The sequence below is a fragment of the Choloepus didactylus genome, chromosome 9 (assembly GCF_015220235.1).
Source record: "Choloepus didactylus isolate mChoDid1 chromosome 9, mChoDid1.pri, whole genome shotgun sequence".
In the NCBI taxonomy this organism is placed as follows: domain Eukaryota; kingdom Metazoa; phylum Chordata; class Mammalia; order Pilosa; family Megalonychidae; genus Choloepus; species Choloepus didactylus.
In genome coordinates, this window is record NC_051315.1 from 114,715,704 (window position 1) to 114,741,295 (window position 25,592).

The window sequence follows — 25,592 nt, forward strand, 5'->3', positions numbered from 1 at the left end:
GTACACATTAAACAGTTACTCCCCAATTCCCCTGCCCCCAGCCCAATCTGCTTTCTGTTTTTATGGATTTATCTATTCTGTGTGTTTCACATAAATGGAATTATAATATAATATGTAACTTTTGTGTCTGGCTTCTTTTATTTAGCATATTTTCAAGTCCATCCATGTTTTAGTATGTATCAGAACTTCACTACTTTCTATGGCTGAATAATATTCCATTATATGTATATTCCACAATTGCTTATGCATTCATCCCTTGATGTGGGTAGTTTTTGTGACTAGTGTTGCTCTGAGCATTCATGTAAAGTATTTGTTTGAGTACCTATTTCAGTTTTTTGGGGTATATACCAAGGGGTGGAACTACTGGGTCATACTGTAATTCTATGTTTAACTTTTTGAGGAACTGCCAAACTGTTTTCTTTTATATCCACTTTTATTTTTAAAGTAATGAATATTTCTGATTCATTATGCTAAAATCCAAATAAACCCTTTTGTAATAAGAAAAAGTCTTCCATGTTTGTTTTATTCTCTCTCTCTCTCTTAGACCACATCTACATTACCATGCAAAGAACACGAGAGAAGGATTTCCTGAACAGTTTGCCTTAACTTGTTCCAATGGGTGCCAAGTAGGTGCCTGCTATTTCTGAATCTTTGGTACTTCTGGGCTGTATAGACAAGCTTATTCTAGCTCAGTTTAGAGGTGAATGAAGCCTTAAGAACAGAAAAAAAAGAATTGAATTGCTTAAATTGCCTTGAAAACCTATTCCAAAGAGCTTGCAATTTGTTACCAGGCATTCTCTTGGCCCTACTGGTAATGATGTTTTTCTCATTCACTTGTTTATTCCCCCAAAGCTTAGTTTGTCATTTAAATCAAAATGATTTAGATGAAGAATTTGATCTGTGAGAATAAACTTACAGGTTTTCTCCTGCACAGAATATCGTATTTTTTAAGGTGGTAAACTTAAAAATATGTTCAGTTCAATACTTGTGCTTCTCATTTCTCTTTCTAAATGATAGTGCAATGTTATGTCATATGCTGGTAAATCACCACAGCATTTCATTCCAGAGGTGACTGGATCTTTAATGGTCCAAAAATGACACCATATATATCAATCTAAACCCATCTCACCTGCACTCAGGTAAAAAGTAGTGCGGAATCTTACTTATTTTTCTCCCTTTTTTCCCTAACGAGTTTGAAAGGCACCTATTGTTTTGGGTTTCTTTGCTTAAGACTCCTGCTGTTGTCTTGTCTCCAAGACAAAGAGAGATGAAAAGTGAAAATTAGAATGTGTATTTATTTATGCCTGTGTGAGATTTGGTAGATTAGCTACACTATGAATTAACAGTTATTACCTGGTAAAAATGGTTTTAGTATTATACTAATGTTGATTGGATAGAACATGTACCAGATAAAACAAATACAAAAGTATGTCTCATTAATCTAACATATTCAATAGAAAACATTTAATTTCCAAACAGCCTGAGAACTAACATGAATACATTTCTGGGTACCTGGAGTAGGCAAAGTTGGTGGATTTGATTCTGCAAGGCTGCACTTCTGTGTTGGCCAACCAAAGCAGCCATCAAATTAAAACCATGTTCAAAGTGATTTTGTGTTTGCATGATGCATAGCAGAAATCAATCAACTCTAGGTGCCTCGTGTGTGGTGAAAACTCTACAAGGAAAAGCAGACAATAGGAGATATCCATGTTCTGTGCAGAGACATGACCAAGGAGAGACTATGAAAAAGTTCACAAAAGAGAAATTCAGAGACGATTCCACTTTGAAAGAAAAACATTCCAAAAATATTTTTTCTTGCCTCGGCCATTCCATATCCACAAATTTCAATAATGTGTAAAAATGTTTGCTTTTTTTACTTAAAACAGAAAAAAAAAAAGAAAGAACAGATGCATTCAACAATAGGGGATGGAAAAATAAATTATGGTATATCAATATAATGGGAAAATATGTGTCAAAAAAATCAAGATGATGACATTAATGAGTATTTAATGATAGGACTAATTAAGTGATAAAAGTAATTTTGTAGACTGTTATTTATCATATTATCACATTTTGGTGGAAACAAGATATGCCCTCTATTGTATACATGCATTAGTATATGCTTAGGCACAATTATGAAGGGATATTTACTCCAATATTAACAGGGGTAATCTCTGGATGGGGAGATTATAAGTGATCCCCTCACCTGTCTTTCTTTTTAAACTTTTTATTTTGAAATAATTATTGATTCACAGAATGGTACAAAGGTAGTTGTTAATGGATTGATCTGTGTCTCACAAAAAGACATGTTTAAGTTCCAACTCCCAGTCCAGTGAATGTGACCTCATCTGGAAATAGGATCTTTGAAGATATTATTAAAGATGAGGTCAAAATGAATTAGAATGAGCCATTTAATCCCATACAACCAGTGTCCTCATGAGCAGAAGAAATTTAGACACAGTAAGAGAGAGACAGAGATGACCATGTGATGGAAACAGAGCTTGAGCTATGCTGCACAAGCCAAGGGACAGCATGGCGTGCCCTGGCCACTCACCAGAAGCCAGGAGCAAGGCATGGAACGGATTCTCCCCTTAAGAGGGAGCCTGGCTTCACCTACACCTTGGTCTTGGACTTCTAGCCTCCAGAACTGTAGGACAATAAATTGCGGTTGTTTAAGCCAACCAGCCTGGGGCACTTTGTTATAGCAGCCCTGGCAAACTAAGACAGTAGTACAGGCAGGTCTCCTGTCGCTTTTCATCAGTTTCCCTAAATGGTTACATTTCATGTAACAATAGAAAAATATCTGACCTCAGTACAATATACATCTGTAGTTCTATACCATTTTATCACAGGTATAGATTTGTGGAACCACCACCACAATCAAGATACAGAACTATTCCATACCACAAAGAAATCCATTGTGCCACCTCTTTATAGTCAAAACTTCCCGTTACCCCAACCATCTCAGCCCCTGGCAACCACTAGTTTATTCTCCATCTCTAATTTTTCCAGATCTAGAATGTTCTATGAACAGAATCCTGCAGTATGTGACCTTTTGCGATCAGCCTTGATAGTCACCCAAGTTGTCACATATATCAGTAATTTGTTCCCTTTTATTGCTGAATAGCATTCCACCATTTAGTTGTGCGACAGTTTTACTACTCACTGATTGTAGGACACACTGGTTGTTTTGATGTATTGCTTATGTAAATAAGACATTAAAAAATTAAAAATCAGGAAAAAACAATAAACACATTAGGAGCCCAGAAAAATAAGAAGGACAGAAACCAAAACGTGGACAATGTTTATCCCTGGGGAATGGACCACGAATGCTTTCATTTTCTCCTTTTCACTTATTTCTGTTGTCAAAATCTCCCATAATAAATACTTGCCAGTTTTCTAATAACAACATTTTTTTAGAATTTTTAAAAATAAAGATGTGGAAAGTCTGCATTCTTCTGCTTTAAGAGAACTAGGTTTAGGAACCCATGATAATTAAAAAAAGAACAAGGAGGACTAAGTGTAAGATCTTAGAAGGACTGTGCTTAGAAAGTATCCCTGAACACATGGAGGAACCTTGGATGACTTGTGTAACAGCTAAGCCTTCCCTAAGGTCTCAAATTACAAGACAGTTTGCTTTTTATATGCTTTAGATTTCTTGAGCAACTGCTCACATACCCATGCATCATTTAATAGCGTGTTGGGAGATGGACTGATGTGAGGTGAAAGCTGAAGAAAAAGAATAGATCTTGACCTTGAGGAGGTTACAGTTTGGTTGGGACAAGATTTGACTAAAACAATGACTTGGATTTTGTGTGTGGTTTATGGAAATTAGTTATATTAAGAAGGCAAAGTTGGACAGCATTGCAAAGTAACAAATAAACAAAGTCATGTAAATATAGCACAGACAAGGGCCAAAGAGAGGGGGATCATCAAAGCCATATATCAGCTTGAAGAAGTTCATTACATCACTAAATCAGTTGTGAGAGGGTCAATGGACTTTAAGAAACATAACACATCATCCAGAGGAATAAGAACATGGGATGTGGTTAGGTTCAAAATTATAGACAACATGCCAGGAATTACACTAATGCGAACATAATTCTTTTCTATATTAAGCAGATGTTCACTGAGCCCATGCATTCACTGCTTTCAGTCTGGAGATTTGAGGCCAATATGAACATCACAGACTGATTTCCCTAAAACTTTCATTTAACTTAAGTAATTAAAAACACTAATTGTAAAACAAAATTGGATAAATTTCAGGACTAAATTCTGGAATTTCTGGAATTGATTCATCTATGAAATAATATTTTATTGAGCATGTATTATGTGTTCACATGGTTCTGGGTGCTGGCAGAATAAAGTCTCTGCCTCATGGAGCATACATTCTGGTATACATGTAGGGGGTATGTATATAAAAAAAACAAATAAATATGTGTTTATGATACATGCTTGCTGTGATAAGGGCAAAAGAAGAAACAGCAAGATGAGGGGAATGCAGTGATGATGTGGTGCCAGGTGCAAGATTGAAGGTAAGGGTGATTTTCAGCAGAGACCTGAAGGAAATGAGGGAGGATGTGAACAGACATCTTGCAGAGAGTTTTCCAAGCAGAGGGAAGAGTAAGAGAGAAGATGCTGGGGTGGGGGTGTGGTCCATGGGTTCCAGAAACAACCAGGAGGCCAGTGTGCTATATGAGTTGAGTAACCAAGGGGGAAACCAGTAGGACAGGATGTGGGGAGTCCAGATTTAGGCTTTCATGCTGAATCAGTTGGTAAGCCATTGGAAGATATTAGGCTGAATGATGATCTGATGTGACTCAGACTTTAAGAGGCTCACTCTGGCTGCTGTGCTGTAGGTAGACTATAGGTGGGGCAAGGGTGGGGGCAAGGGTGGAGGCGAGGGTGAAGATCCTTAGGGGCACTTGTAAAATTCTAGTCAAGATATGGGGGTTACTTAGAGTAAAATAGTAGCAGTGAACGTGGTGAGAAGTGGTTAGCGTCTGGATGTGTTTGTCAGGATTTGCTGATGGATGTGGGGTATTGAAGAAAGAAGCAAGGATGATGAAGTGTTTTTGTCCAAGCAATTGAAAGATTGACTTTTCCATGTATTGAGATGGGTTGGGGAGAAACAAAATTTGCTCAAATGAAATGAAATTAGAGGCTTCACAGACATTTCAAGTCTTAGGTGAGATGAATTGGATCTCTTAGACCCTCCAAGTTGTACATCCAGCAGAATAGCTCTTAGACCCTGGCTAGAGGGGTCCTTGCTCCAGGCTCAGCTTTGGCCACCTTTAGCTAAACCCCTTGCTTAAGAGGAGTCCATGAGGCCAAGGGGATGTTTCTCCTCAGAGCCCACTGTCTTCTACATGGTCCAGGTGGCCAGCACTCCAGAATTCCCTGCCCAATGGCCCTGAGCCCACTTCCAGGGACTGTGTGGGCTTCTCCCTGGGGACCACCCTCCTGAGACACACATTCCCCAGTATGTTCAACCCTAAGCCATTGGGAGACCATTCGCAGGATACTTGGATGGAGCTGTGGTGTGGTGTGCAGGCTGGGGTGTCCACACATGCAGCCCTGAAGTCCTTCCCAGTGCAGCCAGAGTCTAGAATGGAAGAACAGGGAACAGGGCTAAGTCCCACGAGCTGGAGCAGGGAATTGCCCCCCGTACTCGGCCAACCTGGCACTCCGGGGTATGAGAATTCTAAGCTTAGTCTTTGGGTCATTATGAAGGTATATTTGCCAAGACAGGAGAACAGAATTTTTTTTTTTTTTTTTTTTTTGTAGAATGTAACATACACATAGAAGTGATAATGATCATGTAAGAACTTTTTTTTAAACAATTAGCTTGATTAATAATAAAACTTTTGATATTTTACTGCATCTTCAAGTCACTAGGTGGATGTGTGAAATTATGGGATTCCCATAGGTCTTGTCTTTAAAGGTCTTCCAGGGTCAGTCCCCAGTCCCATCAAGCAATGTTAGGCTCCGTCCTTGGGAAAGGCCCTGAGCTCTCTAATCATGCCATGTTCTAATTGCCTGACTTACTTCTCTGGCTCTCTCACCAGCCTGAGTTCCTGGAAGGAGAGAAAAACTGTGTATCCCTCTTTGACTCAGTGGAATTTAATAGAATGCCAAGCTCATGGGTGCACCCCCCATAAATGTTTGTGGAGGAAAGGAAGAAAAGGAGATAGGGAAGATGGGGGAAAGGAGAAATAAAAAGGGGAGGAAGGGAAGAAGGAAATGATTGATTTTATTACCAAAGACTTAGCACAGATAAGACAGTAGTATTATCCATCATTGGATGTAGAGAGTGCTATGTACTCTGGGTGAAGAATGAAATGCTAAGACAGTTCAGCAGTGAATATGGGCCCTTAAAGCCTTGCACAGGGGTGATTCAGTGGCCAGAGCATTTTGCTGACCTTGGATAAGTCAGGTAACCTACCTGCTGCTGGCCCTCCATCTGTAAAATGGGGTGTTGAGAGGATACATGAGATAATACATGCAAAAATTCTTTTACTTTGTCAGAAGAAAGACACTATATAAACCTAAGGTATTATTATCATTCATTTTAACTTTGGAATAGCATCATCCTGTCATTTTTGATCCCATAATTACAATACATCAGGTAAGCACAGATTTTAAAATCAAGGGAGCACTGCACAATGCAGGGAGACATGAAAACTTTGTCATATGAGAACAGCCCTGACAACTTCAAAAGTGCCTCAGGGCTGCATCTATTTCCATATTAATACAATCCACATACATCATTAAAGAGAAATACAAACGTGGAACATTTGCTGGCCTGTACCTCTTAGTTGAAAGATGCACAAAAATGGCCTGTTTGGGCTTTGTGGCAATGCATAACTGCTGGCCACTTGTTATTCAGAAACCGGGGGCCACCACTGCCCATTTGGGACAGTCAGAAGCCCCTGATTTTAAAGCAAAATTTGAAATCTAGGGATATTCAGTCTCTAGATGCCTTCTAAAATATATATCCATGCAGTATTATCTGAGAGCTTTTGAGGATGTGGCAAATTCTTGGAAGCTCTAAGTGTAATTTTGCTCTGATATGGTGTGGTCTTAGCCAAGTTGTTGGGCCTCGGTTGCCTCATATAAAATGCAAGGGTGGGAAAGAAGTTCTCTGGTCCTCTGCTCAGTCATCAAAGGATAAAAATGTCCAGCTTAAGATCTGCAGGTGGACAGTGTACAGATTAGAAGAAATCCTTTCCAGCTACCTTTCCATCCTTCTGTGTACCACTCTTACCCAGTGGTGGTTTTTGAGTGCCCAGGGTTATTTCTGGAATCACCATCCATTTAAGAAATGACACCAGAAAAGACTTCAGTTTTCCTGGTGGAAATCCTGGAGAGTTTTGCAGCTTTAATTAACAGTGAGATATCATTTTGGGCTGAATACCAAGGTACAGCCCTGGGGGTACCCCCTTGGCATTCATTACAGAGATTGCAGGGTGATAACATTTCCTGATATTTCTTAAGCAAGACAGAAATGCTGAGTTGAAGTGTACAGGGAGTGGGGGAGCAGATAGGGCTCATCTCAGAAATCAGTGTTTTCACAAGGACTCTTGGCTGTGGGAGCCAGAGTATGTGCTCTGCTCTTTGTATCGAGACCAAGATGCTGCAACATGTCCTTGTCATCCCTCTCAGTCTCTGTGGATCAAAGTCCCTCTGATTTCCAGTGCAGCCACCAGGTAGAGAATGTGCACTGAATGCCTTGCTGTCAGAGCTCCAGGGACTTGAGCAACAAATGTTCCCTTTGGCTCAATTAATGGAACCAAAGTTATTCCACAGCGAGCCTGTCAGAGGTATGTGTGGAGCTGAAAACATGAGGATTTTATCCTCCAATTCCTTCTCTAACTTTCCAGTTAGTACAAAATTCAGCAACATTTAATTTGTTTTGTATTTTTTTAAAAGGGATTGGATTTGGACTTTTATTGATGACACCTGAGGTAGCTCTTGATTAGAAAATATTCTTACCCTCTACCCCACATGGGCAGGTCTGATGGGATAATTTAGGTATTCTCCACTGATCCAGATGCAAGATCCATTATACTAATTACGTGCCTGGCACTGTGGCTGGAATGTTTACAGACAATATTTCATTGAATTTCTCACAACCTTATGCTGCAGCCTCATTTATAGGTAACAAACTCAGATGACTGGTTAGCAAATAGCACAGCTGGGATTGGAAACTAGGCCTTCCAATTCCGCACTCAAAATCCCTTTTCACTACTCACATACTGTCCTTGACAAATCACAGTTAATTTGGACGATGCCTTACTTGTGGAAACAATTTTTCCCAGCCAGTGGAGGACAAATTGGAAGAGGTGATACGGAGAAGAAGGGGTTTGGATCTTAAGTGTAATCCAAATATATCTCAGCTACCTCAAGGCTAGTCTCTGCCCCTTGAAGCAACATGGGAACACTACGTATCAGAAGTCTTGAAGAAGAACATAAATCCTTATATTTGATTTCCTTGAAAGAGTGGTATATGAGTTTAAATAGCACATTACATGGCAAAACATCCTAAAATTCCCAATGACATATCCTTTCACCAAAAGACTCCACAATAGCTGCTCTCCCTGCTCTGTCCCTCACAATTTTCTCTCTTTGTGTAAGTTTTTCTATCCTGTATTCTCTTTGTGTGTGTTTCTCTCTTGGTTTTTGTCTTTCTCCCTTCTTCTTCCCGATGCCACCATGCCATTTGCCTCTCCTGCTTTCCTTAGCCCGCCATGACCTGCTGCTTCACACAGAGCCCCCAGGGAAGTCTGGGACTGCTATTAATCTCGGAGCAAGCTTGCCCTGGAATTTGGGTGAATAAAATTCTCCATCTCATTATATAAGTTAATAAGCTCCTAGAGCATATTCAGATTCTATGAAATATTAACGATGTGACACAGAAGTTGTAAGCTGAGGGTATCTTATGCTTAGAGCATTAGAAGCCTTTGCCAATTGGACATTAATCAGAAATTAAAACAAAGCATTTCTAAATGCATAGCAAAAATCAGTGGGAAAATATGTGATTTCTAGAAGTCTGACACAGAAAGCAAATTTTGGGAAGATCACCCATTGCTACTTCAAGGAAGATACGCTTAAACTCAATATTTTGTAAGCTCCCTACTTGGAACTGGATAAAGGTGTATTGGCCATAAGGAACAAAGCACAAAATCAATTTGGAAGTGAAGACATAGTTGTAAAATTAACATTTAGCACCAGCATTTCTTTACAGTAGGTAATAGGCATTGGATGAAAATAATAGCACTCACCTTCTAGTTCAGAACTTTGTGGAATCAAGGGTCTCTCTCTGAGCACAAGGCCCCAGCTGCAGCTCTTAAAAAAAAGGATGTTTTGGACATGAAACCAAAGCACTTCTGAAGGGGGCCTCTGATTTTACATGCTCCTCCAAGATAAAGCTAGAATCAACTTTTACATCCTGGTATCCTGAGTTGACCTGTTATGATAAAAATGGCAATCCTGAGCACCAAAGAAACAACAGAAGAGGTTTTGTAATTTATTTTCCTTATTCTTTTTTGCTGGGATAAGACACTTAAATGCTGCACTATCATCATTTCTAAGAGGGATATCTCCCTGGTTCCATAGGATAGACAGAGTCTGAAGATTTCTGGTATATTCAAAACTGTACATTCAGTTTTCTAGCCTGAAGCATCACTTTGCCCAAACAAGCCCTCTGCAACCATGTGTCCCACTTACTTAAAACTTCCTTGAAGTAATCCCCAAATGCCCATCAGGGCCAAGATTTGCTGAGTCTTAGTCAAAAATCAGGTTCTCTCTCTCCCACTTTCCAATTTTGAGGGGATAGTTCGGAGACTTATTTTTTTTTTTTTTTTGATGATCCAGACTCTGCACATTTGGGAATAACCAGAATTTCCAGGCATTAATGGTATGGGTTATTTCATATAGAGCTTTTAGAAAATGACTGATTGAATTTCAGAATATAGAGTTAGTTTCAAAAGGAAGAGCATTTATCACAGGAGATCAAGCAGTTGTTAAGCCATCAGCCTAATAAGGCATCTACTGTGGACCACATATGGGCTCTGCATTCAGGGATCAGTAAAGATCATGACACTGTAAACTCCAAATGCGTGGGGAGCATAGTTCTTCAGCTGACACCTCAGTTATTCCGAATTCCCTTCTCAGTGGCTACCTTTCGCAGATTTCCTTGCACCTAGTGGTAGCCATGTGACAGTCCTAGGAACGGGTCAAGAGAGTTCCGATAAAGCAGGAAGATCTCGAATTTTTTTTTTCTTGAAGAAAGGAACCAATATAACTTGCATCTGCCTTTTTCCCCTGCCTCGAATGCAGATTCTGTGCCTAGAGATACAGGAACCGTCCAGAGACTGAGTGAAATGCCAAGAGACGACAGAGACATTGGCTCTGGCATCACTGAGCCATGGAAGCAATTCTAGCAGCTGCCTCATTCCGAGTATTTTATTGGATGACAATGAAAAGAATCCCTATCTGTTTGAACCACTGTAAAATGAGTTTTCAGTTATTTGTGCCAAACACATTCCTAACTGATTCAGTACCCTGAATAGTATTTAGCAGAACACCTTAAAAGGTAGAGTGAAAGAGTAGGAGACCAGGGCTTCAATATCACCTCAATAATAGTCGCTCTAAAACTTACTACTCTGATCCCAGTCTGCTTCCCGAATTTTAGAACCACATATCCCACTTCCTACAGGGGATTCCCAAGAGGATATCTCACAGCACCATAAATACTTCTCTGACCAAACTGAACCCCTCTTTTTATCCTTTTTATCCCTAAATCTGCTCCTCTGAGTTCCTAATTTTAATGAAAGACAGCATCATCCTCCAACTGTTGATGTCAGGGTGTGGGTACCATCTCAACTGTACTCTACTGGACTCGAAGAAGAGTCTTGAAATCCTAATCAAAGATCCATAACTTTCTCTGTACCATATTTTTTTTTTAGTTTTTAAATCTGGAGACGAGCTTCCTAGTAAACGGAGAAAAATTACACAGTGACTCGAGGTTCTCTCATGTCACTGCTTCTCCTTCCTGTATCTCAGACTCAAGAATAACAGAGGAGAGAGGAGAAGGGAAATGTCCACACTCTGCCTTCTGGCTCACCCTGGCTCTGCTCAGCTCCTTTGGCCTTGTAGAGGGCGAAGTCCTTGGAGATAGCAGGGGAGGGCAGGTCAAATATCCAGGGCCCTTCAAAAGACAAGAACGTCATGGGAAAACTCCTCTCAGAAAGGAATATATGAGAACCAACATATTAAATAGTTTCTTTTTTCTTTTTCACATCACACAGCCCAGTCCTATGCACAGGTGGCCTCAATACAGACCCCCTCCCTCGTTGCCTCAACCATAGTCACAACTCTTTGGTTAGAAGTAGTAGACACTCAACTCCAACCAGCTAAAGCAAAAAGGGAGATAAGCTGGTTTGCATAAACCACCCATGATAAAGCAGGAGCAGAGGTGGTCCTAGGGCTGACTGCAACCCTGGGATCAAACACTTTCAGAACATTCTTTGTCTGCCTATTTCATTCTCTCTCTGCAGTGAGACTGTGTCATGCCGTGGCCCACCAGACCACCAGCCTCTCTACTCAAGCCCAGAGAGGAAACGGAATTTCTCCCCCTGCCTCAGTTCCAAAAGAATCCCAGAAAAAAAAAATCAATAGAAATTTTCTGGGGTTTTCGAGGGCAACCTTTGTGCACATAAAAGACTGTTTGCAGCTACTCAGTTTCTAAGATAAATATTCAATATACTGAAGTAATGAAGCCATTGGGTTTTTCTCTTTCAGCTTTCAAGTTCAAACTACAAATCTTATTATTCCATCTATAAATCTAATAAATTTTTAGGGGATACTTTACAATTTTGGCAATTAAGTGCCTTTAAACAGTCTGAACTGCATTTATAAATGTAATATATACAATTTTCATTTTAAGAACTTCAAATGCTTGACTAACAAGCAAAACTTTCCCAAGTAGCTAAGCAGTTCTTATATATCAAATAAATTAAATTTAAGTATTGTGACCCTTAAGTTCTCTTAAATCTTTGAATACTGTTTACAAACTTAGCCAACTTCTCTAGAACTTTCAACTTTAAAGCTTTGGTCTGAAATCAACCACTTCATTAGACATTTAATTTAGAATCACACAACTAATGACATAATCGAATATGCCAGAATCTCCTAAATATTAAAAATGCTTTACAAACATTACAAATGCTTTCAATATTAAACATATAGGGATTGCTTTGAATTCAACACAAAAATGCTTAAAGTGTGGGTTTTATTTACTTCGCTGATCCGTGGTTAATTTAAATCCTCCCATGTTTGGAAAACACTTAACTGATAAGGGAACCGCTTAACTATTCTCAGAAAATTGGCGCTCCTTCCCACTGGTTGGTATTTCACATTAACCAGAGATTCTATGTCCAGACAAAAGCTCCGAACTAGAACCTTCAGCTTAGTAGTTCTCTCTTTCCTGGCAGACACAATAAGCCTTAAAAATATATATATATAGTCAGTGATTAGTGGATGCTGAGCCCATTTCCTACAAATGTGGTACTTTTAGCTAAACTGAGACTCCTGAGTTGAGTTTAACCTTTTACCCAATTATTTGTAACTTCTTTCACCTGTTTTCACCAGCTTTGCTTCCATGAAGTCTGTAACCTCCCACCTAGAGTGCATCACCACTTGATTGGATTCAGCTAATCTATTTAGTGTTCGATCCTTACCCTGTCTGCCCATGGGTCACAGCTGCTAAGGCCATTTTAACCACAGGAAGAAGAACGCCAGCCAATTTGGTCAGGTGCCCATCCAGTGGACCAGGTGCCCTAAAGATCTGGTCACATACCTTTTATTCATGGGTGCACAGAGAAGGGAGGGGAAGAAGAAGTGACCAAGCCATTGTTTCAAGAACTACAAGCCTGGCCTGTCCCCTCTGCCCTGCTCCCCAGGCCCACTGACTCTTTCCCAATCCATCTTCAACTCTGAAGACAGTGTGACCTTTCTCAAATATAAATCTGGTTGTGCCATGCTCCTCTTTAAAATCTTTTGATGGACATCATCTTCGACAGTGGTAGAAGCATGACTGAAGTCCTTGCATGGCACACAAGATCTCTCCTGATGAGGCCCCCAGACCCCTGGTCAGCCTCATCTCCTAACACTCCTGCCATTTCTTATCCTTTGATCTCTGTGACAGATATCAGCAATGCCTTCAAGTGCTCTAAATAGGCTGTGACCTCTTCTTCCTTTTTTTGTACATGCTAGTCCCTCCACCTGCAACGTCCTTCCCTGCTTGTTTGTTTACTAAACTACTGTTCACACTTGAGAAGTCCGTTCCAAGATGACCTTCCCTCAATGCCTCTCTCCCTTTTAGTTGTGCTGTCTGCTGGGGCTCCCATTACACCTTGGTGACTCTGTTGGCGCACTCATCACGATGTTTCACAATTCCTTGCCAGCATGTACTTGTTAAGTAGACCCTCAGTTCCTTGAAGACAGAAATAAATCTTGTTTTTACTCATACCCCTAGTGCCACAATACCTGGCACATGGGCACTCTCAATAGAACTTCAGTTTTGAGGCCTCTGGAACTAAGACAACTGTGAAATGTGGAATAATTAATGCATATTGTGGTGCACCCTGAAACCTCATGGCTCTGAGAGTGTGTGTGTGTGTGTGAGAGAGAGAGAGAGAGAGAAAGGGAGAGAGAGAGAGAGTGAATTTAGGAACCATAGTTTAATCAGTGAATGACCTCAGAATCAGCAGAAATCTTACAATCCTTAAAGACACATGGCAATGTGGAGGGCATGGAATATTCAAGATCTTTTAAGTCCCTTCTAAATAATGATAATAATAATGACAGCAAACTCTTACTCTGGGCCAGGCATTTCACCATATAGTAATTAATTTACTCCTTATACAAATCCCATGAGACAGGCACTGCTATTTTTTTTTTCCTTTTACAGAGGAGGAATCTAAGGCACAGAGGGTGTATATGAATTACCCATGCCTCTAAAGAGATATAGTTACCTCTTGTTGACACTCAGTGCTCCATCATGAGATAGAACCTGATAACAAAAAGTCAGGAAATGAAGAAGATGGCAGATTAGAAAGAAGGAATGGATGGTGGTGAATTCAGAAGAAGCAGCAGCTACCAAGTGCTGAGACCCTCTCTTCAGGATTCATAAGGAGATGGTCCCTTACATGAGGGGATTTATTGATATCTGCTGTCTGTGGTCTTATCTGAATGAACATATTCATTTTGGTTAGAGCATTCACCCAGTTGCTACTGCAACAGATCCAGATCATAGTATTTGATCAGATCCATCCATTCCAGCCCATGTAGGAGTATATGTCCTCTCATGGGTTTGCGAAAGCATAATTAGCAATCCCAACTATCTCTCACTTAAACAAGAGAATTTATATACATATTATTTTTAATTGAATCAGCTTGTGTAAACTGGAATGTTATTATACCAGCCAAGATCAGATCCATTCTGTGATGCCCTAGGCTGACCATCAGGGTCTTTCCCAGCACCCATCTAGTCTTGCCATTGCTGCAGAGTTACAAATAGTTCTGCATCTCTCCACCTAGGTCAAACTAATAAGGAATGTCAGAGACTGAATGGGCCCACGCTTCCACACTCCAGGAATTCCAACCTGTTTCTATGTCAGAGTCAGTTTTGTAGTTTCTGCAGAAGTGATAGTCTGTCACTCCAACTGATTGCTCTTTCGGTGGTCAGTATGAGCTTGTGACACAATTGATAGCAAGTAAGGTGGGAGCAGTAAAGTCAATCGTAGCTGGACTTATGGCAAGGACTCGTTGGGATTGGTTTCTGCACTTACAACATAAGTTGGCACCATGAGCAGACATAAGAGGCAGGGAATTAAGAGTACAGAAAATAGAGTGAGTGGGAACAATGTCTTCCTGTTTTAATCATTTGTTGGCATATGTCCCCATTGTCTTTTTAGTTTGAGAAACACAGACATTTCCCTGGTTACTGATGCAGGGTAGATGTGTCTCCATAGGTTTTCAGAATGATGAATGCCAGGCTTGTATGTGTATGTGTGTATATATGCATTTGCATTGTGTTTGAAAGAAGCTATGCAGATTTCTATAAGTAATAAATGGTTTAAATTGTTAGCTTTTATTATATTTATTATAATCCTCCCTTCTTAATCTTGGACAGAAGCCTTTATGCTTATTAGTTGTGGGTCTGTTTCTGACACAATGTGGCTTGTAAAAGTTACTGAGTAACCTTGGGCTAGTAACTTACCCTCTTTAGTCCCTCAGCTTCCTCATCTGTAAAGTAAAGATGTCAAGGCAAATCATCTCCATGTTCTCTTCTACCTTTATGGTACAAGAATATGACATGGTCAATAAATACTTGTTCATTTGTTATCAATGCATTCCATTTGCAATACCTTTAACATGCAGAAACTAATTTCTTTAGAAGTGACACCAGGGTAAGAAAGAAAGGGCATATCACATTACTGGTGGGTGGTTGCTGATCTGTTTCTCTGACTGGGATCTAACACTAAATCAATTGGCAGTAAAGGTTCCTGGTCAAGTATAAGGTAATAGGTTAATTTTTCTGCCAAGGAGAGCTAAAGGCATGGCCAAGGGATCTCAGGCACTTTCTCCAATGTGTGAGGTTTATTCACCTTGAATATGCAACATGTCCGTTGGGCAGTGCCCTACTGAACCTCTCCCCAAGGCTTTCCCTAGAATAGGCTAGTGTCCTTCTAGAATTCAATCCTCTTCTGTAGTTCTCTGATGAACTCAGATTCAACATTGACCCACTCATCTCTAAGGATGCTTAGCAAAAACTATAATGGCTTATAAAATGATTCCATAATGTGCTAGCCTCTTTCTTGGCCATCGTGATGTGATTACTTTCTCTTATTAGTGAAGTGTTTCTGATTCTCAGCAAGTCTGATTCCGGGGCAGGAAATAAGAGCACAATCATTCTCTTGGAACACGAGCCACTGCCTTCGTTAGTTTGGCTGCCCTCTCCACTCTGGACTTCTGCTTTATACACTTCTCACAGCTCTGACACCTCTGCTCAATATGTCTTGTCGTTCTTGGCTAATAAAATTGGTCTGATGCCAACTCAAACATTCTCTCAAAACCTTAGTGTCCCATCTCATCATGTCTTCCTTTTATCACTGAATAAAATGCAGTACTGTTCGACCAATTGTGTGGGTATGTTTCTTTGTTCTATCCTACAAATACAAACATAATACTGAGCCATCTTCTCAACTTTGATTTTGCTTCTTCTTATGTTTCTACAGCTAAAGAGGGTTTTAAGAAAGGGATTTTTTTTTTGTTTGAGATGTGTGCCTCTTTATTCCCTTTGAACATTTCCAATCACTAAGATAAGAATTCTTTTCTCTATAAGTCCCTCAAACTGCTTAGGAACCTCATCTTCCACTGTGACGCCAGGTTGTTTACTAAGGGTGTTTCAGTCTGTATCAGCGAGACGAGTTTGGCATCTCTCTGCTTCTGCTTCCCCATTACTCTATGAGCCAGGAAATCTGTATTATTTTGCTCCTTTTGCTGTATTTCCTATTTTTTAAAATTAAAATTTTAATACATAAACTTTTTATATAAATGTCAAATGTTATCTCATGTATAATTTTTTTTTCTGTGTAGGTTTTTCTATTCTTCTCCCTTTTTTGGCCAGCTATCCTCTCCCCTGTTCTACCTACAAGTGTCTCCACCACATCGTTCCCCTCCACCTGACTCCCACATCTCATTTTACCCACATAGCCCATATCCTTTTATATTTCTCCATGTTTGTGCAACCATATACAAAATTGAATATACATAAATAAATATGCAGAAATAGGGGCTATATTAGCACAAACAGAAAATAGATGGCAATTTCTAATTAAGATCATCCAAAGAGAACCTGATAAAGGGATTATTTATAAAAATCCAGGACACAGTACTGAAAAACCACAAGTGTTGGAACTGGAACCCAGGACTATTAACACTCCTAAGGCCAAGCAAAGGAGGGGAGGGAGCAGTTACCAGAACCTGGAAGGGAAGTTGTATAGAAAGGGCTGTCCTGAGAGCAGCTATGACCTCCCTCTCCTGCATAGCCCCAGTCTGCCAGGGCTTCTAATTGGCTGGGTCCGACAGGAAGCCAGAGGCTAAGAGAGTGCATTGGTGTTGTCCACTTCGACCATTCTCCCAGGGCACACTGCAAGCTGGAGAAGCGTGGGAAGAGGACTTGGGGGAGGAGAAATGAAGACAATGAAGACATCTGACTTGGGTTTGTCTGGTTTTTTTTTTTTTTGTCATTTGTTTTATGGTAATGGGATTATGTTATTCATACTTTGCTACATCTTGCATTTCTCCACAATTCTTTATAGATATCCTTCCAAATTACCTGGCCTAGCCAATTGTTTTTAATGTCTGCCTCAGAGTCCACGGTGTGGGAAATTCAAAAATTTGTGCAGTTTTTTGCTGTTTTGAACATTATTGGAAGATGTATGTGTGTGGTGGTGGGGTATGCAAATATATATAAGTATATACATTTGTATACTTATAAGTATATAAATATGTATTTTTGTCTAAGTATATGCTTTTTATTTTGATAGGTTTTGCCAGATTCCTTTCCAAAAGGGCTATAACTTTTCACATTAACAAAGTATGCAAGTACGCTTTCCCCCTCATCCACTGCAGAAGTAGGTGTTATATAGTCTTTTTAATTCTTCCTAGTCTGAGTATAAAGTGATACCTCATTGTCAACCTCATGGGTGTGTCTTTAATTACTGTTGAACTTGAATATGCTTTCTTGTATGTCAGCTATTTGGGGAGCCATCTGGATTTTCTAATACTGGCTTTTAGCTGTTTTCTGGTAGCCCTTTTTTGGGATTATGATCCTTTTTCTGATATTTGGGTCCAATTGATCAGGGACATTTGCACCTCCATTCTCTTCTATAGTGGACATACTTTCCCAGGGACTATACTGTTTGTTAGCCTATGCACTTGTGCTTTCTGTGTATCAGAGTTGGCCTTCTCTCTGCTGCCCATTAGCAAAAGTTGAAGAGTGTATTCTCTTGAAGTCCTACTAAAAACATTTCCCCTTTTGATCAGCTTCTTTATGATGCCTCTGGAAGCAGGAGCTCTAAGGCATGACTTAGTTATAGCTGCTTCTCTCACTAGTATCTTGTAGACTGCAACATGACTTCAATAGCACTTAAGGTATCACTCAATTGACATACATCCTATAGAAACACAGGAAACTCACATTATGTGCCTACCTACTATGTGCCAACTACTGTGTCTCTGTAACCTCATGCATCTTACCCACACCTACAGACAAATCAAGGCACGACAAACACTAATGTGTTCAAAACGCAGATGAGAATCTCATTAAAATGCAAATTCCAATTCAGCATTTGGGTGGGGACCTGAGCTTCTGCATTTCTTAGAAGCTCCCAAGGGTGCAGAGGCTGCTGATTTATTGACCCCCTCAACAAACCCTGTACTTGGAGTAGCAAGGAGGTCAACAACAGGCTTTCTGTAGATTAAGCAGTATACATTAGGGTCATATGGCTAATAAGTAGAAAGCAATAGTTAATCACAATCTGCCTGAGTCCAGTGCTTCCGGAATCAAGATCTATGTTTGAATTCCTGTGTGCTTGTTTTCTCTCCCAAGAAACAGTGACATTGCATTGATGGGATCTGTTTATCTGTCTTTCTTGGAACAGATTCTAAGCTCCTTGAGGAGAGAGACTGTGTTTGCTCATCTCTGTGTGCCTGGTCTCACAGGGCTCCTGGCACATGAATGTTTGCTAAGTAACAAGTGGCAGAGTTGCACCATTAAGCCCCAAAGTGTAAGACCTGGGATAGACCTGCGATCTTCATGTTTGCCTGTGCACATGCCACAGGCAGCAGGAAAGAAGCTTCCAACACTTGGGCCTGGAGCAGAGAGTCACTCGCTGCAGCTCTCCCAATGCCCAGCACTATTTGGCTAAGGGTCCTGCTCTTCACTACCACTCCAACTGGATAAATCACTGAGGAACTAAGCTGTGAGATAATTGATGGCAACCAAGCTGAAGCAGAGGCAAAACTCGTCTTACCTGGGATAATGGAAGGCAAGATAATTGGGAAATACTATCTGGAAGAGCACAGACTGGGCACCCCTCCGTGCCTCCGAGCACCTCGGAGTACAGAGCTGAGCGAAGCAGACAAGGCCTTGCCCTCATGCAGCTCACAGAGAAATCTCCATAGCAAAACCAAGCTCAAGATAACAAAATATTAACACTTATTGAGTGGTCCAGGTCACCCTACACACGTGATTACCTCATTGCATGTGATCTTCACCATGGCTTGATGGGGGTGGGCACCATCTCCACTTGAATTTGAGGACAATGAGGATCAGAGACGCTAAGTCACTTGCATAGGTCACCCAGCAAATAAAGGCCAGAATCAGGATTTAAATCAAGGTCCATCATTTTTGTTTCCACTCAACAAGGATTAATTTAGTGTCTACCATTCTGGGCTTGGTGTGTGTCCAAAGCATGCTGCTTCTGCTACTCATGGCCACCTTTTGCCAATACCCTTGCTTTTTCCCCTTTACTTTTGAATAAAAGTTAAATATCTGATCATGGTTCTATCTACATATTCGAATGAAATAAAAGAAACAAACAAACTAGACACCTCATAACCCGAAACCACTTTTTTTTCCTGAGGAAAAACAACAGATGGTCAGGTTGGTTTATACACAGCTGCATCGTTTTAACTATTTATGGAGTTTAACGTGAGTTTCAAACTCCTTCCTGAAGGGGCAGTATCCATACCTTCTGTGCGGATGTGCACGTGTGTTTGAAAACTTTCTGGAAGCTTTGGAGAAACATTATTTGGTGACAATATAACCCTTACTGAATAAGCGAATAAAGTGCATTGTTCTTTTGACATTAACAAAAGAACCTGACAGGATGAAATCTCTCTGTGCTTCGTGGGAGCATGCATTCATTCTCCCCTTGGCTCGTGCCACATTATCCATTTGCAGCTCTGCCGGGATCTCCCGGTGAGTGTGGGTTGCAAGCAGTAGTGAACGATTAAGTTCCAGTGACAAGGAGCTTAAATCATAATGTCAGCCCTGCGAGGTGCTAAATTTGCAAGTTGAGTTCCCTGAGAATAACCCCCTTTGTCTGGCCCAGTCCTGATGGGGGGATGTGGGGGAGTGGGGGGCGTGGCGCCCGAGCAGGCACCGCAGCCCTCCGGAGCCCTTACAAACTTCTCCCTCTTAGAAGCCCTAGACCAGCCGCTGAGGGAGGATCCTCTGCCCAGGCCACTCTGTGTTCTTCCCTTATCTACCCCAGCATGGCCGGGTAACCGCTGGGATCACGGGAAGGACCTGTGGAAAGAACAGTGACAGCCGGGTGCTTGCTCTTACACTGGCCGTGTTCCATTCAGTAGCCAGAAGCTTTAAAATCGAACATAGCCAGAGACAAGTCAATGCAAGCTGCACCGATTCTCTGGCTGAAGGCAGCTCAGGGGAGGGGAAGATGATGTTTGTGACTAAGGAAGAGGCTATAATCAGCCCGGGAATTATCCAGCTGAGAAAACGATCAGTTTTTAAAGTCACAGATAAATTCTTTCCACATGATCTTTATTTAAGGAAACAGTGTTACTTAGCTGTGACTATCTCATGCAATTATCTTAAAAATAGAATGGGTATTAAACCCTGATAAAGGCAATCTGAAAAGGCGCTAGTGGGTTTTGCTAGTCTCAAGTATATTATTTAAACCAAACACACGTGAAGATGGGAAATAAGAAATATTCTTTACTGTCCCAGAATCTCCATGTTCCAGATTGAAATTGGGAGTTAAAATCTATGTTTACGGGAACTTCCTATGTGATCTAGGCCCCTGATAATTGCTTCTCCTGTTTCCAGATGTACTTTTTAAAATGTGGGACATTTTTTACTAATTCTATCCACCAATCAATTAAGCAATAAAATATTATTGAGCATCTATAATGTTCATGTTGTGGATAATACAGACAAAAAATAGGATACTATCACATCTCCTCTTAAGGAGATTATAGAGTGTTTGGTGGTGGTGTGGGGGGCTGCAAATCTTCCAAACAGATACATAGGAAACCACGGAATTGCTTCTACCTTTGGTTTTGTCTGGGCAATAATTTTACCTTTGACTCATGCTTATGGATTACATGCTTATTAATAACGACAAAAACTGTAACTCTCCACATCTCTAGAAACAGTTTTAAATATGATTTGATTTTTCATTTGGAAATGATGGCAAAATTAAGTTGCCGAAAGATCCCAACAGATTTGTGATAATGGACTAAACCTAGCAAGGTGAACTTTAACAGGAATAAGACATGAGGGTCTGCATTTCAAGGGATCGATGAGTTATGCCAGGCTCTGTGAGGCCAGAGATGGGGTCTATCTAGTTCATCTATGTTCAGTATCTCCAATGCTTTTGACATCGTTGACACTATTAAATATTGTTGCATGAATGAACTTGCTCAGAGTTATGAAGCTAGTGAGTGAGAAGTACTAAGAAGATTTCACAGTGGTTCATTCTGGAGGCAGAGTGAAGGAGCATCTGACACACAAATGGGGAGGGGCTTTAGGTTAAAGGAAGGGCTTTCAGTTCACTTCTCAGTGGTTTTCCATGACCTATTTTGGATTGCAACCCATTACTGGGTAATGAAATTAATTTGATGGTTCAGGACTGGCATTTTCAAAAATGGAAGGGAATATGAGTGTATCCAATATAGAAAAGATAAATATTCTTCCTCTGAACTTTTATTTCCATCATATGAGTATGTATGTGTCTACTTATTTTAGATGTATACTGTGTGGCAATGCAAGTGATAATCCAAAGATTATCTAGAAGGAGATTAGTTGTTTGGTCAGGAAAGGGGGAACAGTTTGGGCAAAGGGAGAAGGCATGAAATGGCTGAACTATGAGGTCTGGCTACGGGATAGGGTGCTTTGGGGATGTGGTGCCTGTGGGATGGGATACCTGTGGGTGAGAGGTGGGAGATAGGCTACAGAACAGGTGGGAGACAGATATGAAGAGTATTTAGCCCTGCTAAGAAATTTGTACTTTATTCTGAAGGAATTTTAAAAAGAATGGGTAAGGGAAAGCTCACAAGGCTTGGCCAGTAGAGTGGGAAAATGGGGAAGAAACATCACAGAAGTCAAGGAAAGGGCAACACATTTCAAGCGGGAGGCCAAGGTTTGGGTCAACAGTGTCAAATACTTCCCAGTGGTCAAGCACAATAATAACAAATACGAAGGTCATTTTTAGCAGTTAAGAGATGAGTGGATCTCAGTTCTTTGCTTTTTCAGCCTTTTTGGCATCAGGATCCTACACCAAGAAAACTTTGCAACCCAGTATGCATATAATATAAAATCAAAACAAAGATTCCACGGAACAGCATTTATTGTTACTATATGCAACGAACCCTCATTTTTTCTGCCCTATTATTTATTCTTTTAAATTCAAGTTGTGATCTACTGAATTGATTTCATACCCAAGTAATGGCTAGTGACCAACAATTTGAAAACTTCATTAGATAACAATGTCTGTTTTGGAATAAATATTGCAACCAGCATAAGTTCTGCTGCACCCAAGGATAGCAGCCTTTTCTGCTTTGTGTATCTATTTTTATGCATTCTATGCACAAGAATTGACTTTGCAAAACCAAGACTATAATACTTGTCTTTTTTCAACGTATGTAAATAAGTGAAAGAATTCTATTCAGTCTTGTCTCAATAAAATCTTCAGACCTTTACTAGAAATGGATTTTAACAACCATTCATACAGGAAATTGTAAAATTGCTATACAAAATTACATCTTTATAAAAACAATACTTTGTCACAAATACTTTGGGAGATTGGGAGGGGACAGGGGAATAGGAGAGCAGAGAGGGTCTAACATGGAAGATAACTTTTTAGTTAATAAAAACAAAAAATGTTCTCCATTTTTCAAAGAAGACTGTGGAGGATTTTCCCCTTTCTTGGAAAGGAATAGATTCAGAGAATACTCCCAAATTGGCTCACCTGGAGTAAGAATCAGAACACATTTAATTAAAATTTTGTGATGCATATGCATGTTTTCTATCTAAAGAGTGGAAATATTTAAAATAAAAACAGCATTTTTAAATAGTTACTTTTCTTCCTATTATAAATTTTGCAAACAAGACAATTACACCTTTTTTTAAGCTGTGACACACTGGGTCATTTTTAAAACCTAAATATTTCACATGTAGAAAATGTTTTAAACAAATACCTATATTTTATTACGTGTACTTGAAATTAAATTTTAGCAAAGAGTACAAGATCAACTTTCTTTTCTTAGCTTTTAATCCTTACAAAAAGATGCTTATCGTCATCCAGTTGTAGAGCTGAAGGGGTATAAACGCTGTACTGATAACTTTGCACTACTTTTATTAGCACTTCAGTAATTATAAAATAGGTTTGTTTTGTCATAAATCATCTTGAAAATTCTAGAGTTTTTAGAAAAGTAAGTTTTCAGTTTTGCCTGCAGGAAAGTTGTTTCCTTATATTCCTCTGAAATATTATAAAATCACATCTTGAAATAAATGAGATGAAATCTAATAGATTAAACACTTAAATCCCACATAACTCTTCACATACAGGATGGAGTAGTCCTGGACTCAATAGATAATTGAATTCTCTTGACTGACTTCTGTGAAATAAAAGGATTAACCAACACTCATCATTTCCTCTGAAAAGCATGCTGCCCAAACACACCCAGCCTGGAGGCTATTCTCCAATGGAGCCATGCTCTTCTGTTTCCATGTGTGGAGCTGTGTGCATACCAAATGTCAGCGGCATTTGCTCCTGACCTATTTATGCCAATTCCACTTGCTATTACTTTTAGAGGGGAATTCCTTTTGTCCATTCCTCGTTTTCATAATGAAAGAATTTGTCCAAGTACCTTCAAAACCTCTTTCCCCTTCCTTACTGTTTTCTGCCCCTTAAGAGGTGGAGTAACATACAATTGGTAAATTTGGGAAGAATAACGTGGTTGGTTGGCTCAGCTTTGCTTTCCTCTCTAGGGGATCAACACACCTGCAACTCTCTCCAGAGCTTCTATCCCTGTGAGGGAAAGCCAGTCCAAGTCCAGTGCTTCTTGGGACTGAGTGGTTATGTCTTCCATAATTCCTAGCTGCACTAGCAAATGGGTTAATAAGCCTTAAGTTGCGTCCTTCAACCTGGCTTCTATCATTATGAAGGTGATATTCGAACCTCAGTATTTGCTCTTTGTTTTATTTTTCACTTGTTTAGAACCTGGGTAGGAAAGAGGGTTGCTATTTATTGGATCCCCTTTTGTAGACCCCAACAATTTTAATTGCATTATCTAATTCAGCATTACTTAAATTGATGAAATATGAGCAGAGTTGTTGTCTTGACTAAGTTAACACTTTGAAAAGACTTGACAAAGATAAGTCATTTAAAAAGGCTGTTGGTTTAAATGTAAGCATGCCAACTGCAAAAATTCATTAAAAATTGTAAAAATCTATAATTATGCGTGTATAGTGTTTCTCCCTTCATTTGAAACAAACTGAAAGTGCGACTCATAAAAGATGTTTTAATGGTGTGCTTTTCACAAGACACACATAGCACTCCAAACAGCATGCCCAAACACAGAGAAAAAGGCTTCAACCTTCATTAAAAAAAAATGAGAATTTGCCTATGTATATGGTTTAATTTAAACAAAATGTTTGAAATATATATACATCATTTTTTATAATGTCCCTCCTTAATCAACTTTTTTTTTTTTAATTTCTTCTGCACCAGATATCTTCTGCTACAACTCTTGGGTTCTAGGGAGTCAAAGAAAAATAAGAAGATGAGCTCCTGCCTTTTTAGCATATATAATAAAGTGAGAGGAGGATCTGGAAGGAATATAGGTCTAATCACTCAGAGAATGAAGTTGATCTGGTGAGAATTCTGCCTCTGAGGGAAGGACAAAACTCCTTCCCATCAGCCCATCTTATACACCAGGCCTGCTCTTCCAGCTCAGTAATGGTGATCTATTTTCACGTTCGTGTCCCTGCCCTTCTGCCCCCTTGTGGAGAGACTTGGTTAGTTTAAGTGTCACTGCTACCTGACCCTTAACTCCCCCTTCCCTTCCCACAGAGGAAAAGCAGCTCATGGGATTAGTGGATGGGAAGGATCTGGCATCCGTGTATCCACATTTGGGGCTGGGTGGAGTTAACCTATCAAAAGGCTGCAAGCAGTGGAGATTCACTCCTGTTGTTCCTTGTCCACCCTGGACCAATAGGAAGCAGCGATCCTGGATATTTATGACTACTCTTCAGGCTAAGACTCTACGCTGAGTGGACCTTCTTGAGGTCCACAGTTGAAAAATAGGTGTGTTACCAAGCCTGGTGGCTGCAGATATGAAATGGTATTTTCCAATCAGTGCTACCAATATTTTTCAAAAAATCTTCTTTACTTGATATCTGTAATTTACTGATGAATTTCTTTTGGGCCTGGGAGAGGAAGAAAATATATTATTTCTAGCATTCTCAGATCCCAACAGTGCCCCCCCCC

At 40.0% G+C, this 25,592-nt stretch overlaps 1 long non-coding RNA gene across 1 annotated transcript in view; it reads right to left on the reverse strand.

Annotated features, from left to right (window-relative positions):
- Positions 1-11,126: 11,126 nt before the first annotated feature.
- LOC119543621 overlaps positions 11,127-25,592 on the reverse strand; it is a 68,271-nt gene continuing 53,805 nt past the window's right edge. Inside the window, exons 2-3 of the long non-coding RNA XR_005218670.1 lie at positions 15,287-15,360; positions 11,127-11,212 (exon numbers count right to left, since the gene is read on the reverse strand). This is a non-coding gene — a long non-coding RNA (uncharacterized LOC119543621). The remainder of the gene's footprint in view (positions 11,213-15,286; positions 15,361-25,592) is intronic.